Raw genomic sequence first — 17,221 nt, forward strand, 5'->3', positions numbered from 1 at the left:
CACAGTATTTTCAGACCAAAAGCTAGGAGGCATTTGATTTGGTAGATCACAATATATTGTTACATAAGATAAAATTATGGTGTAATTAAATGGTGTAAACTTTCACAACATGGCAATAAGTAATAATAAATATAAAAGGTACAAGCCTAGGTCAAACGAAATCGGTATTTACATAGATTAAAACTTAAAATGGAATGTTCAAATAAAGTACGTATGTTATAAATTACCAAAACAAATTGCTCTCTTAAAACGTATATCATACTTTTTATCCGCTGAAATGAAAGAAATGTTTTACAATGCCTATATTTTACCTTGTTTTGATTATTGTTGTAGTATATAGAGTACTTGTAATAAAACTGATTTTGAACAAGTGAATTAACTGCAGAAAAGCGCAGCAAAGATAATATTGTGTAAATTAGTTAAAATGCCATTTTAACATTTTTTTTTCTTTTATTTTTGAAAATAGATGCACGTATCATACAGCATTATTAGTATTTAAATCTGACTAATTGCTACATTTCAGATATCCTAGTGTTCTCGAAAAATGAAACATATACAAATATATGAAATATAATACATGTAAGAGCTAATTAATACAAAATATGTAAAAAAAAACTTTAGACATAATGCTATGCAAGTATGGACTAATTTACATTTATAATATTAAAGAGTTAGTCTTCGTCCTTATATGCTTTTAAAAGAAATATAAAAAAATATTTACTTGATATACAATTTAAATGAATCTGATGTATGCATGTGTCTGTCGATTTGTATGGTTTTTGTCTATATTTTTGATATGTGTACATATTTGTGATTTTCTTTATCTTGTTTAATTGAAGGCCATATTATAAATAAGAATGTATTTCTCAATATGTTACCTTCATGAAATAAAGTGTTTATTATTATCATTATTATTATTATTATTATTATTATTATCATCATCATCATCATCATCATCATCATCATCATCATCGTTAATTATTATTATTATTTTTATCTGTGTCGCTAAAAGTTGGTGTAATTAGCCTGTAATTAGTGACATTATGCCCATCCAAGGGTATACAGGTGAATTTCAAAATAAGATTTCATTTTGTCATAATTCCTTTTAATTCAATAATTTACTTCTCATAAACAATAAATAATGCACAGATCCAAATAAAATTTCTGTAAATATCTATTAGAATTTACCTATAACGCTCAGTTTATAAAAAGAGTGGGGCAGTCTTTTTATGTTTTAGGCAGATTTATAATTTTATCCTGAACATTTTCAAATATCAACTTTTGATCAAACACCATTTTAACAGCCAATATTTTGAAATATAAAGTCAATTCAGCTCAACTTGACAATTATTTATGAAAATATGAGCATAATGTCACTTTAATGTCTTTGATTTTACTATTCATATAAATTATTTAAAATCTATCAATGAATTATCATTTGAAATAAAAAAAATTAAAAGAGATAAGTTGTTCCGTTCTTTCTGTTGAAGGTTTGCATCTAAATGCTGCATCATTTTTATTTAAGGCCTTCAGTTACTTTATAACTATAAATCTATAGTTTTAGAAAATGACAAAATATGTATGTTAGAATAATTATACATAGAAAATACTAGATAATACAATGTATTACAATCTGCTTTACTTAACGAATAATTATATGTAAATGAAACAAATATCCATATATTTATAACATTAATCAAATTTATTAATTATAACTATAAAAGCTAAGTAAAAGATATATAAATGAGATTAGTAGCTGTTCTGTTAAACTGATATTTTACTTATTCTACCTCTAAATCAAATAGTATGTATGAAAAGTATACCAAATATAATGCAAAAGAAATATCCAAACAAAATAAATATTTTTCAATCCAAATGAATTTTTTTAAAAAAATGATGTAAGATGGGGTGAATCCTCAGTTATGTGGGGTGAGTCGTTATGGAGCGAGTTGTCTGTGGGACGAATCGTTATAAATAAGTACCATATGATTGGGAACCAGGTTGATAATTAATCGGATGACTTTTGTTAATATCTTTGACGATAGAAAGAGGAAGTAATTTCAACAAAACAGAAACAGAATTTTTAAGAATATTTCAAGAGGTAATACGATTCATAAATGATTTCTACGCGAATAACGCGTAAGATATATTTGTAAGCATCTTTCGTTGCAAATTATCTGTTTTAATGAGATGACAGATAGTTTTAACAGTCTGTTACTGTAGTCATAACACAAACATAAACAACTGTTTAACAGTCAAATATCAATTAATTAATAATTTCCCGACTATGTATTTGAAGCAAAATATAAAATTTGCAGTGTTGGATATTTAAAACATAAACTTTGCTACAAAATGAAGTTTCAACATGATAAGTGTCTTTCAAATTATATTTGAACGATCCTAAACTTAACAATTATCCACACACTGCCAGTTTTCAATCACAACCACTTTTCAATCACCCCTAGAATTTTTTTTTTGACCTTATTTGTCATGTAACCAAACTGTAAGCACATCTTGTATTCCCCTTGACTAAATTTATCAGCAGCAATGTCAATTTAGGCGATAAAAAAAGAAAATGCTAGCATTTTAGTTCAAAATATGTAAAACGTGTGTTTTCCACTAATCCAGGGTGTTCACTAGCCATGAAATCCTGAGGGTCATTTTGACCAGATACAAGGCCAAATCCCCATGATTTTAACAAAATTTGACCCTCCAGTTAAAATCCTGAGGGTCAAATCAGGTCTTTTTGAAATTTGAAGGGTCAAAGAGTCATTTCAAGGGTCAAATGGACACCCTGCTAATCCTTTATTTACACAGTCAAATCGCAATAATTTTCTAAAAATAATTGATATACAGACTCAGTTTTTTGTCAGTCTGCAGAAATGGATATTAAGTTGGACAACTGTTTCAATATCATGAAGTCATAATGTATACTGCACTTCAAAAGCTGTAATTTTAATATGTACATATTTTACCATACAGTTCTTAATTTGAAGGTAATACATCAGTAAAGTAACAGTCACTTAACCAAGGAAAAGCATTCTCTGTGATAACTTTTCAGTAAGCAGTCACTAGAATGGGGTCATATAGACCCTAAGATCCTAAAAATTGCACAAGAACGTGCTTTTTCTGTTATGCAAATTGAAATGTACATTCATACCCCAATGTGACAGCTTTACCACTGCAAATAAATATCTAGATTGAAAAACGGCATTATAATTAGGTTAAAATTGTTTATTACATTTATCTGAAATTGAGTTTGTCAAAATTTCTCCAAAATACAGAACTAATTATATTTTAACATTGTATGACATTTTTTATGTGGTACAGTTTATATTTTGTTAACTGATTGAAAAGTGGTTGTGAAATTTTGAAGAACAGGAAAATGGGTCAGTAATGATTTGTCCTCGATTCATAGTAATAATTCAAGTAAAATTTTAAAAAGTTGGTGCATTTATTAGCTGAAATGATAATATTTGCAGAATTGAAAGAGAATTTTTTTTATATATAATTTCACTGTCAGTTATTGTTGAAAAATCTGTTAGCTGATCGGAAAGAGGCAGTACGGGGATATAATGTTCAAGTTTTATTTCCTGACCGGTAGTATGAACTCCATTTCGCAAAATGAACTTTTCGACTACGAAATGGACATTTGTTTCTTAAATTTTGGTTTAAGTGTACTATTTAATATCATTTTTAATAACGAACAATTGATATATGCAGACATAAAATTACTATTTAAACAATTTTGGTAATATTTTCCATTATAAATTTTTGCCAGAGACATATCTATGTCTCTGTTTATGCTTATTAATTATTATTATTTAATGCCACATAGTTCAGTGTTTTATACATGGTCTTTCAAATAGAAAGATTCTGTTTTATATCATTCACGAATTAGAAAACCTAGCTAAACGCCGCTTTCCGGTACTTTCCGTACATAGCTCTGGGGAATTCACCTGATGGAGTGTAATAGCGAACTCGATGTTTTCGGCCTTTTTTAAAATAAAATTGAAATAAAACAGTTATTTCTTTATAAGAAAATAAATAAATATCATTGTATGAATAATTCAACACAAAAAATGAAGTAAATACGCAAGTTTACCCAGAAAATAACCTTATTTATTATGGAAGATTCCACTACGTCTGTTTTAATTTTATTGATTTTTATTATAAAAAATTTATTTTTTGAAAAATTTGCAATATATATTAAAGGAATATTGATAATTTTCAAAAAACATCATTTTTTTCACCTTAAACGGTAAAATAATGATAGAAAAATAGAAATATCATGTAACTGTGTTATGTACTTCATTTGGTGTAATTCCCCAGAGCTAAATCCGTAATGTACCGGAAAACGGTGTTTAGCTAGGTTTTCGAAAAGGTCAATATGTTTAATCTGGGACAAAAATATTTTTGTCGTCCCAGATTAAACGTATTAGTGAATAGAAAAGATACCCTTTGTGACATGTCATTTACACCATGACTACATTATACATATATATTATAGTGTATCATTTACAAACGTACTTGTACATGTATCATATGTCTTTAAATGAATGAAAGAAAGAAAATATCTAAAAAAAGTGAAAAATAGACACTATTTCTTACTCATATGTTATGGTTTATATTTGCATAGTGATAATTAGTTAACCCTTTACTTCATATAGACGTGTTTTGACGGCTTTTCTACCCCTCCCCCTTTTTGAGGCCTCAAACAGTGAAAAATTAACCTATTTAGACCCCAAACACTATTTTTCATTTGGGAAATGTTACTTAAAAAGTGATCACTTTTTCGGTGCCGCTCCTTCTGTTAGGGGGGTTTGACGGGGGCAGTAGTCCCCCTCATCGCCAAGAAAATTTTGGACTTTTGAAAGGCTAAAACTGACCCCAGGTCTATCATAAGGTAATGTGTAACCAACGGTGCAAAGCCTTTGACTCTATCTTAATCCATTGAGAAGTTGCAGCACTTTGAAATCAATTTTGATAGAAAAACTCAACATAAAATAGTGATTTTTGGCAATTTTGAGATGTCCCCTTGTTGCCATGGTAAACTAAGCATGTCATAACAAAGGCAATGGTCCAGTCAACAGTTGTGCCAAATTTGATTAGTTTTGAAGCATTTTTCATAGTTTCATAGCAGTTTAAACTTGTAACAGGAGGCTTTTCAATGAGAACGGCCATTTTTCACAATATGCTCATGAATGAGGGAAAGGGTTAAACTAATATAAATCATGCTACATGTATATGAAAATTTAGTATTTATAAATTTTAGTAGTTTGAATTTACAAATGTATATGCCAAATATATTTATTATATTATAACGATATACATAGTTTGTATTCTCTTCCATATTCTGGGCTGCATATATATTTGTATTTCATCCACTGAATAAACTGCATTCTAATTTCACACTAAACTTGAATTAATTTCTGATAGATTAAAAATAATCATGTCAATTCTATTTATAGAAATTGTACTTTCATAATTCCTAAATAAATATGTGTCAGGATTTTCATTTATCATTTTCATTTCATCGCAAACAACACTTATCAAATAATCCTTTATTTTTCACTTTTCTAGTAGTAAATATTTACTATGGTTTTTGTTAATTTTTTACTCTGTGCCAAAATTTTATGAAAATAATATTCATATTCGGTATTCTCTTCATATTCGTGAATATGAATTCATATTTGGTACTTAGTCATACCCCTGATATACTCAACATCACTTATTCTGCATCATCACTTATTTCACGGTAAGGGCATATTTTCATGTGACCAGTGTTAAAATTGGTCAGAATTTACATATTTTATTCATAACACTAAAAAACAAAAAGTTTTGTGCAAAATATTTTAAATCTCTAAATTTTTATGTATAGCAGAACATTTTACAAATTCCATGTAAAGGCAACAATAGGCCATTAAATTGTGCATAAATTGTGCATATATATGTCTATGACAATCGTCACTTTCTAAATGTTCTTGTTTGTTGAACAAATAAATTCTGAGTTACAAAGTAAGGTTAGTTTTAATATTTAAATTAAGCAAAATAACATGTAGAAATTTTAACTGAAATATGAAAAAACTGACGTGTAACACCATTTACTGCAATTTAAATGATGAAATACTGTTTTCTAAATGGCCACCATTTGGTCTACATCTTTCCCATTAAAACTGATTTTTACTGGATATATCTTTGTTTCCTTGTGTCATACAGCAGAAAATACCTATATGTTACAGCTTATGACAAAATCTCATAGGACAAAATATAATTTAACCTAGGTGTTGTTCCCAAAATATCTAGAAAAAGGCCTGTATGCAGAACCGATTCCACCCTTATTATACCCCCACCACAAAATGTGGGGGGGCTATAATGGATTCGCTTTGTCGTGTCCGTCTGTCGGTCCGTCTACATTTTCGTGTCCGCTCTATAAATCCTATACCAATTGAAGGATTTTCTTCAAACTTGGCTCAAATGTTCACCTCAACAAGGGGATGTGCAGAACCCATGTTGCCCATGTGTCAGCTCAAGGTCAAGGTCACAATTGAAGGTCAAATATCAAACAATCAAATATTAGACAGTATGTCGTGTCCGCTCTGTAAGTCCTACACTAATTGAAAGATTTTCTTCAAACTTGGCTCAAATGTTCACCTCAACAAGGGGATGTGCAGAACCTATGTTGCCCATGTGTCAGCTCAAGGTCAAGGTCACAATTGAAGGTCAAATATCAAACAATCAAATATTAGACAGTATGTTGTGTCCGCTCTGTAAGTCCTACACTAATTGAAAGATTTTCTTCAAACTTGGCTCAAATGTTCACCTCAACAAGGGGATGTGCAGAACCCATGTTGCCCATGTGTCAGCTCAAGGTCAAGGTCACAATTGAAGGTCAAATATCAAACAATCAAATATTAGACAGTATGTCGTGTCCGCTCTGTAAGTCCTACACTAATTGAAAGATTTTCTTCAATCTTGGCTCAAATGTTCACCTCAACAAGGTTATGTGCAGAACCCATGTCACCCTTTTGCCGGCTTAAGGTCAAGGTCACACTTGAAGGTCAAAAATTGACTTAGAAAATATTCTTAAATTTTAACATGTATTTGAATATTTCTGAAACTAGAAAAGGTATTTGCTTGAAACTTAAAATATATATGAAGTGTCACAATTAAGATATGCTGGTCAAGTTTCATAACTCTGTATTGCATTTTAACAAAGTTATGCCCCTTTTTAAGTCTTCAAATTTACATACAATCAAATATTAGACAATATGTCGTGTCCGCTCTATAAATCCTATACTAATGGAAGAATTTTCTTCAAACTTTACTCAAATGTTCACCTCAACAAGGTTATTAGCAGAATCCATGTTACCTTCGTGTCGGCTAAAGGTCAAGGTCACACTTAAAGGTAAAAAATTGACTTAGAAAATTTTATTAAATTTTAGCATGTACTTGAATATTTCTGAAACTAGCACAGGTATTTGCTTGAAACTTAAAAGATATATGAGGTGTCACAAATAAGATATGCAGGTAAAGTTTCATATCTCTGTATTGCATTTTGACAAAGTTATGCCCCTTTTTAGCTCACCTGTCACAAAGTGACAGGGTGAGCTTTTGTGATCGCTTTTCGTCCGGCGTCCGTCCGTCCGTCCGTAAACTTTTGCTTTAAATGACATCTCCTCATAAACCACTGTGCCAATTTCATCCAAACTTCACAGGAATGTTCCTTTGGTGGTCATCTTTAAAAATTGTTCAAAGAATTTAATTCCATGCAGAACTCTGGTTGCCATGGCAACCGAAAGAAAAATCTTTAAATATCTTCTTTAAAACAACCCTAAGAGCTAGAGCTTAGATATTTGGCATGAAACATCGACTAGTGAGTGTCTACCAAGTTTGTTCAAATAAAAGCCCTGGGGTCAAAATTGGCCCCGCCCCAGGGGGTCATAGATTTTCCCTATATGCATATAGTAAAAACCAAAAAAATCTTCTTTTAAAGAACCCAAAGAGCTAGAGCTAAGATATTTGGCATGAAACATCTTCTAGTGAGTGTCTACCAAGTTTGTTCAAATAAAAGCCCTGGGGTCAAAATTGGCCCCGCCCCAGGGGGTCATTGATTTTCCCTATATGCATATAGTAAAAACTTAAACAATCTTCTTTTAAAGAACCCAAAGAGCTAGAGCTAAGATATTTAGCATGAAACATGTTCTAATGGGTGTCTACCAAATTTGTTCAAATAAAAGCCCTGGGGTCAAAATTGGCCCCGCCCCGGGGGTCATTGATTTTCCTAATATGTGTATGGCAAAAACTTAAAAATCTTCTTTGAAAAAACCCATATAGCTAGAGTTTAGATATTAAGCATGAAACATCTTTTAATCAGTGTCTACAAAGTTTGTTCAAATAAAAGCCACAGGGTCAAAATTGGCCCTGCCCTGGGGGTCATTGATTTTCCTTTTTTGTGTATAGCAAAAACTTAAAAATCTTCTTTGAAAAAACCCAAATAGCTAGAGTTTAGATATTAAGCATGAAACATCTTTTAGTAAATATCTACAAAGTTTGTTCAAATAAAAGCCCGGGGGTCAAAACTGGCCCTGCCCCAGGGGTGTCATTGTTTTTAACTATATGTGTATAGTAAAAACTTAAACAATCTTCTTTTAAAAAACCCAATGAGCTAGAACTTAGATGTTTAGCATGAAAAATCTTCTTATTGGTGTCTACCAAGACTGGGGGGGGGGGGGGTTATACAGGTGAGCGACCTCAGGGCCATCAATGCCCTCTTGTGAAGTCTTTAAATTTACATACAATCAATACTAGACAATATGTCGTGTCCGCTCTATAAATTCTATACTTATGGAAGGATTTTCTTCAAACTTTACTCAAATGTTCACCCCAACTGGGCAATGTGCAGAACCCATCTTACCCTTGTGCCAGCTTAAGGTCAAGGCCACACTTGAAGGTCAAAAATTGACTTAGAAAATGTTTAGTACATTGGGAAAATGAAAGGTAATTTGTAAATGTTTCGAACATGATTTGACAATATATATTTATACTATTACCTGTACAATTAGTCTTTTTTTCACCAGAGATAATTTCTTTTTGTGTATATGTATTTGTGCCACTAAAGTTATTCATTCCCTTAACCACCTTTCCAAGTCGTCTTCTGTCAAGGACATTGGTGAGGGTATTCATCACATTCAGCGATAGTTTTAGTTGAGATTGATAGTGAAGGTCATACTTGGACAATTGACATTACGCCGCTTGTCAATCAAGCTGTCAGGGGTCTTATAGGTAAGCCAGTTGGCGACCGTTATCAGTTTCATGCTAAGATGTCTGCAAACTTAGACAAGCTATTTGTATGGTGCAGCAGTATTAATATTGAAATTATTTTGATTTTTTGTCAATTTGTCAATTTAAAGCTATAAAATCGGTATATCAAAGTTACCAACCATTCTGACATATTGTCAGATGGAGTCAGTTAGTTCATTTTACAAAAAAATATATAAGTAACTTTGTATGTATGAAGATAATAAGTTATACAGCAGGTACATGTACAAAAGCAGGGACATAGATATTATCTAGATGCTATCTACATCTCTGACAAAAGTTAAAATAGAGAGAAATAAAGAATCCCTAAAGAAGGTACAAAATGACAAAATTGAAAATTTTGCAGGCTCGGTTTGATTGGGCCTGCTCATGGACGGTAATGGAATGTGCAAGTAACCGTCCTTGCTCCCTAGCACCGGCTTAAGCAATATTCAACATTTAACATAAATTGGTAAAATTTTGAATTTTGAAACATTTGCAGATGTGTTCATATGGTGGTTATCATGGAACCCTCAATGTGACATGTTAGTGCTATTCCATTTAAAGGGGCATAATATTATGGTTCCCAAGTAAAAAAATGTGTTAGCTGTAAACGAGAAAACAATAGGCGGAACTAAATAAAATGAAATTTTGAATGGGGATCAGAGGTTATGAAGCCTGGCTATACCACAATGCATTAAACAAGGAAAAAGTTTAAACAAATTCTCTATTCTTTCCTTTATTACAATTTTGTCTGTTCATAATCACATAATATATTATAAGGTCTGATATGACATTTTTTGTTCGTTCTTAACATAGTGTCAATAAAATGTTGCAGTAAAAAAGTACTTGCAAATGAAATGAGAGAATATGCAATGAATATTTTATGTGAAAGTATCCTATCTAAATATTTCTATGAAAGCTCAATGAATTTAGATTAGATATTTAGATACATCTGTTACGAGCCAGGCGTAACGAGAAAGAAAAGCCAGCAACAAACTTGTAACAATAACAAATTTATTACAGAAAAGTTATTAAAGAAAAATAAAATAACAAATTATGTTTACAAATACCTGAAGTCCAAATAAAAATGAAAATTACAAATGTCTAGTCTGATCCTGGAATGATCCTTTTTGAATAGCACAGTTAAATCCAAGTTAAATCCAAGAACACTTTAGAATAAATTCCCACAATAAAATCCACAAGAATAATTAATAATCCAAGCTCCAATAAATCACTTAATTTCCAAGTTGAATAATACTCCAAATATATTGATGACTTAAAAGATTACTGATGACTAAAAAGGTAACTGATGACTTAATAGATCACTGATGACTTAAAAGGTAAAAGAAAAGAAAAATATGCCGTAATATATATAAACTAGGAACATTCCAGATTAGTCTATTATGTTCTAGTGTAATCATAATCTAGCACTTTCAACAATAAAGAACAGTCCGGAAGTTTCTAACTAAATATAATGCATGAGTTTATCTACAACAATTAAGAAAGTTCTAGTACATACATGTAGTTTATGTTCTAAAAATAGAACAATGATAATATTGGAAAAACCAACTGGTCAGATATAAATTATATACATGTAATATGTTCCATACATAACACTTCCCCTCTTCAAGAAAAAGAAATATGAATGAAATGAATATTTCTTTTACATTAATCCAAACAATGTAACTTACAAATAATATAGGAGAAATGTTAAACAATTTTATACATTCATTCATATATATGTGTATTACAAACAATAGCAAACAACAACAAAAAAAAAATTCAATCATATCATATACATGTTTAATTTAAAATACTGCAAATAACAGTTTTAGACACGTGAAAGTGCATCAGGGATCAAATTATCTTTCCCTTTAATGTGTCTAATGTCAAGACTATATTCTTGCAAAAACAAACTCCACCTCAACAACCTTTGATTTTTGTTTTTAAGTTTATGCAAGAAAGTGAGGGGATTGTGATCACTAAAGACAACAACAGGCAACTTTGAAGAAGTTAGATAAACTTCAAAATGCTGAATAGAAAGAATAAGAGCAAGGCACTCTTTCTCTATAGTAGAGTAATTTTTCTGATGTTCATTAAACTTTTTAGAAAAGTAACAAACGGGATGGTCAACACCATTGTTGTCTTCTTGGATCAATACACTTCCAGCACCTATGTCACTAGCATCTACAGCTAACTTAAAGTTTTTATTAAAATCTGGTGCCAAGAGAACTGGTGCACTCTTAAGTATGGCTTTAAGGCTGTCAAATGCCATTTGACACTTGTCATTCCAAATGAATTTGTTTCTTTTCTTTAACAAATTTGTCAATGGTTCTGCAATAACCGAAAAATTATTACAAAATTTACGATAATACCCTGCCATACCAAGAAATCGCATCAGTTGTCTTTTACAAGTTGGCACAGGAAATTCAGAGATAGCTTTGACCTTAGCTTCTATTGGTTTAACTTTACCCTGTCCCACTACATGTCCTAAAAATGTTAAAATCGCATGACAAAATTCACTTTTTGCAAGATTAACTGTCAATTTAGCATCACTAAGTCGGTCGAAGAATGCTCTTATAGTTTTGAGATGTTCCTCCCATTCATCAGAGTAGATGATTGCGTCATCAATGTATGCGTCACATCCGTCTAGACCAGATATTACCATGTTTATAAGCCTCTGAAAAGTTGCTGGTGAGTTTTTCATACCAAAGGGCATGACTTTATATTGATATAAGCCGTCTGGTGTTACAAAGGCTGATATTTCTTTAGCTCTATCAGTAAGTGGAACTTGCCAGAATCCTTTTAGAAGATCAAACTTTGTTACATACTTTGCTTTTCCAATTTTGTCAATACAGTCATCAATTCTTGGTATAGGAAATGAATCAGTTTTTGTTACAGAGTTCACTTTACGATAATCTGTACACATTCTATATGTTCCATTTGATTTCGGTACAAGAATACATGGAGAGCTGTAATTGCTTTGACTTGGTTCAATAAAGTCATTATCTAATAAATACTGAACTTCTTGTCTTAGGTATTTTTATGCCACCGCAGCATCTGCGATGCGGTGGCATATAGCGATTCACCTGTGTGTGTGTGTGTGTGTGTGTTTGTGTGTGTGTTTGTGTGTGTGTTATATAGATTATATAGTGAACTTAAAAAATCTTCTTGTGAAAAACCACTATTCCAATTTCAACCAAACTTGGCAGGATTGTTCCTTGGGTGAAGGGCTTCCAAAGTTGTTCAAAGAATTTCATTCCATGCAGAAATCTGGTTGCCATGGCAACCAAAAGGAATTATAAAAATAAATTAAAAAAATCTTCTTGGAAAGACCCAAAAGGCCTAGAGCTTAGATATTTTGCATAAGGCATTGTCTGGTAGACCTCTAACAAGATTGTTCAAATTATAGCCCTGGGGTCAAAATTGGCCCGCCCCGGGGGTCATTGATTTTCACTATGTACATATAGTAAAAACTTAAAATACCTTCTTGTAAAAACCCAAAAGGCCTAGAGCTTAGATATTTTGCATAAGGCATCGTCTGGTAGACCCTTACCAAGATTGTTCAAATTATAGCCCTTGGGTCAAAATCGGCCCCTCCCCGGGGTCATTGATTTTCACTATATGTACATATAGTAAAAACTTAAAACACCTTCTTGTAAAGACCCAAAAGGCCTAGAGCTTATATATTTTGCATAAGGCATTGTCTGGTAGACCTCTACCCAGATTGTTCAAATTATAGCCCTGGGGTCAAAATTGGCCCCTCCCCGGGGGTCATTGGTTATCCTTATATGTATATAGTAAAAACTTATAGTAAAAACTTCAAAAAAATTCTTCTAGCAATTGACAAATGCTAGAGGTTAGATATTTTGCATGAAACATTGTGTAGTAAACCTCTAGCAAGATTGTTCAAATTATAGCCCTGGGGTCAAAATTGTCCCCGTCCTTGGGGTCATTGATATCAATATATACATATAGTAAAAAATAAATAAATCTTATTGTCTGAAGGTACAAGGCTTAGAGCTTTAATATTTGTTAAATAATATCATCTAAAGGTACTCTACAAAAGTTATTCAAATTTTGCCTCTTGTGTCAAAATTAGCCCCGCCCCCGGTGGCCATAGGTTTTCCTTATATGTATATAGTAAAAACTTAAAAAATCATCTTCTCTAATTTTACAAAGGCTAGAGTTAAGATATTTTGCATGAAACATTGTGTAGTGAACCTCTTGCAAGATTGTTCAAAATATAGCCCTGGGGTCAAAATTGGTTCCGCCCCGGGGGTCATTGATTTTCATTATGTACATATAGTGAAAAAATAAAAAATATTTTTTGTCTGAAGGTACAAGGCATAGAGCTTTGATGTTTGATATATAATATCATTTATAGGTCCTCTACCAAAGTTGTTCAAAATTTTCCCCTGGTGTCAAAATTGGCCCTGCCCGGGGGCAGTGATTCTCATTATGAACACATAGTAAAAACAGAAAATAAAACAAATGTTTTCTGAATGGGAGAAAGCTATAGCTTAGATATTTGACTCGAAATGTTGTTTGGTGGACCTGTATCAAAATTGTTTTGAATTAAACCCTTGGGTCAAAATTATGCCTTGTCCAAGGGGACAGTGACCTACTTCTTGTCCTTTGCTGTACAGCAATGACATTTTGACCATGTGCACAGTTTTAGTTGTAAAATTGAACTTTGATATCAGGTGACCTAGATTTTGATGATGTGACCTACTTTCTTGTCCTTTGATGTACAGCTATGAAATTTGAACCATGCGGTGGCATAGCATTTTTCTCAAATGCAATCTTGTTGTTTTACAGGATTCGTTCTATATGGATGTTGTTTTATTGGTTCAGAGTTTTCAAGAATGACGTCATGATGTTTTTTGTCAGTTAGTGTGGGAATATCAGGAAATAAGTGTTCATATTCATAAATAAGCTGTTTCAGTTCATCTCGTTTCGACGGTTCTAAGTGAGCAAGTTTTTCATCCAGATTTTTCAGAATATCAGAGTTTTCAAGCTTTGCTGAACCAGGATCAGACTTTTCAAAATTTTCACACCTATTAGATTCAATTGAACATTGATTTTGTGGAACAGAGTTTACAAAAGATATAGGTTTACTAATTTTGCTATCTCTGTCAAAATATTCTTTTAACATATTTATGTGACACATTTGTTTTTGCTTTCGCCTCCCAGGAGTATTAATAATATAATTAAGGTCACTGACTTTCTTCTCAATAGTATAAGGACCAAAGTATCTTGGCTGTAATGGTTTTCCAGGTATAGGTAAAAGAGCAAGTACTCTATCACCAGGGTTAAAACTTCTTTCCTGAGCATTCTCATCATACCTGGATTTCATTTTACTTTGTGTTGATTTTAAATTAACCCTAGCTAACTCACATGCATTAGTCAACCTATTTCGAAAATCTGATACATACTGAAGCATATTTAAAGATATGTCATCTTCAGACAAGAATTTCTCTTTGAGAAGTTTTAAGGGTCCTCGGACAGTGTGACCAAATACTAATTCAAAAGGGCTGAAGCCAAGAGATTCCTGAACAGATTCTCTTACAGCAAATAACAATAAATGGATGCCTTCATCCCAGTCTTTTTCAGTGTCAAAACAATATGACCTAATCATATTTTTTAGAGTCTGGTGAAATCTTTCTAATGCACCTTGACTTTCAGGATGATAGGCTGAAGACCTATATTGAGTAATTCCTAACTCATGCATGACCTGCTGGAAAATACCAGACATAAAATTTGACCCTTGATCAGACTGTACTGATTTAGGTAAACCAACAAAAGTGAAAAATTTCACAAGAGCCTTAACAATAGTTTTGGCTTTAATATTTCTTAAAGGAATAGCTTCAGGGAAGCGCGTAGAAGCACACATAATAGTTAATAAGTACTGAGAACCTGATTTAGTTTTTGGTAATGGACCTACGCAGTCAATAATAACTCTACTAAAAGGTTCATCAAATGCAGGAATAGGCTGTAAATGAGCTTTAGGTATTGTCTGATTAGGTTTTCCAACCATCTGACAAGTATGACAAGATTTACAGTACCTAGATACATCTGCTTTAAGGCCAGGCCAATAAAAATGATTGAGAATTTTATGGTAGGTTTTATTAACACCTAAATGACCTGCCATGGGTGTTTCATGAGCCAAGCTTAATATTTCCTGGCGATATGATTTAGGGACCACAATTTGGTGATTAACTGTCCACTCCTCTTCAGCAGGGACATCGGGCGGTCGCCATTTTCTCATTAAAATCCCATTCTTTTCATAATAACAAACAGGGACTTGTAAAGCTTCATCTTCATTAAAAGCCTTTTGATAAAGGACTGAAATCTCAGGATCATTTTGTTGTTCCTGGATAAGCTGTGACCTTGACAGCGTGTCATGACCTTGATCTTTAGATCTTGGTGTAGAAAAGTCAGATATTGAAGCATCTGTCTGAGTTTCAGGCAGAGTAGGAGTGAGAGAAAAATTGATTTCATTATCAAAAGACTGACCTATAAAAGTATCAGCTAAGTCAATATCTGAACAATAATTATCTTCTTGAATGGCCTTCTTAGCCATAGCTCGAGTAACTGCACATGAAGGGTAAAGGTCAGGAATTTCCTGCTCAATGGGGTCAGATATCTGATCCACACAAGGAGTGTCAGTTACAAGTGGATTAACCACTACCTTATCTCCAGCTAAGTCATTACCTAGCAATAAATGAACACCTTTAAAGGGTAAGAAAGATCTTATACCTACAGCCACCGGCCCAGTTACCAAATCTGAGGACAAATAAATATTATGGAGAGGGACATTAGAAAAACCACACTCTACACCCTGAATAAGGACACTAGATCCAGAAGAAGTCTTCTCAGAAAAAGGCAGTGTATCTGCTAAAATAAGAGATTGAGAAGCTCCTGTGTCTCTTAAAATTGTAATAGGAGTAGGTGGGCAAGTATCACCGATAAGTGACACGGAACCTTCCGAAAGGAATGGTTCATAAATCTCCATTATAGAATCAGACTTGGGTTCTTTAACCTTCAAAATTGCATTATTTTCAATACAAGACTGAGGTTCAGACCTTGAAGTGGTAAGACCTGTGGGTTTGGCCTCATCACGTTGTTGTTGCCTCCTTTTTAAGGTAAAGCAATCAGAAATAAGATGTCCAGTTTTCTTGCAATAATTGCATGTAGGACGAGATAAGGGACTATGACCTTTATGTTCATCAGATGACTTTGGTTTGGGAGTATTTGACTGAATAGATGAGCCAGATAAATTACCAGAACTGAACTTGGAATTAAAATATGAGGGTGTGGACTTCCCTTTATTTAGAAATGAGACTTTGTGGGTTAAAGAATAATCATCAGCTAGACGGGCAGCTTCTTCTAAAGTTTCTACTTGTTTTTCATCTAGGAAAGATTTAACATCTGAGTGAATACAACGTTTAAACTCTTCAACTAACATGAGCTGTCTGAGCTTTTCATGATTTTTATTTATTTTCTTAGATAGACACCACCGATCAAAAAGTTGTTCTTTTTCTCTTGCAAATTCGACATGGGTTTGACCAATTTCTTTCTTAGAATTTCTGAATTTTTGCCTGTAGGCCTCTGGTACTAACTCATAACCTTTCAGAATTAATTCTTTTACATTATCATAATTAGAGCTTTGTTCGACAGTAAGTTGTGTATAGATTTCACGAGCTTTACCAATTAAGACGCTCTGTAAAAGTAATGTCCAGTGCTCAATTGGCCATTTTAAATTTTCAGCAACCTTTTCAAAATGAAGAAAATACTTATCAACTTCTTTTTCTTGGAAAGGTGGAACAAGCCTAATATTTTTAGTGACATCAAATTTTGAATTTATTCTATGTTCAAACTGATTTGCTCTCTCTTTGATTTCTAATTCTTTCAT

At 32.5% G+C, this 17,221-nt stretch overlaps 1 protein-coding gene across 2 annotated transcripts in view; it reads left to right on the top strand.

The window, feature by feature from the left end:
* The first annotated feature begins 2,085 nt into the window (after positions 1-2,085).
* LOC132724530 (T-cell surface antigen CD2-like) overlaps positions 2,086-17,221 on the top strand; it is a 66,271-nt gene continuing 51,135 nt past the window's right edge. For both annotated transcript variants that reach the window (XM_060709398.1, XM_060709397.1), the window contains exon 1: positions 2,086-2,101. The gene's annotated coding sequence lies outside the window, so the exon portion shown is untranslated. The remainder of the gene's footprint in view (positions 2,102-17,221) is intronic.

Source organism: Ruditapes philippinarum, unplaced genomic scaffold, assembly GCF_026571515.1.
Source record: "Ruditapes philippinarum isolate M1 unplaced genomic scaffold, ASM2657151v2 ctg3632_1_1_1_1, whole genome shotgun sequence".
Taxonomy (NCBI): domain Eukaryota; kingdom Metazoa; phylum Mollusca; class Bivalvia; order Venerida; family Veneridae; genus Ruditapes; species Ruditapes philippinarum.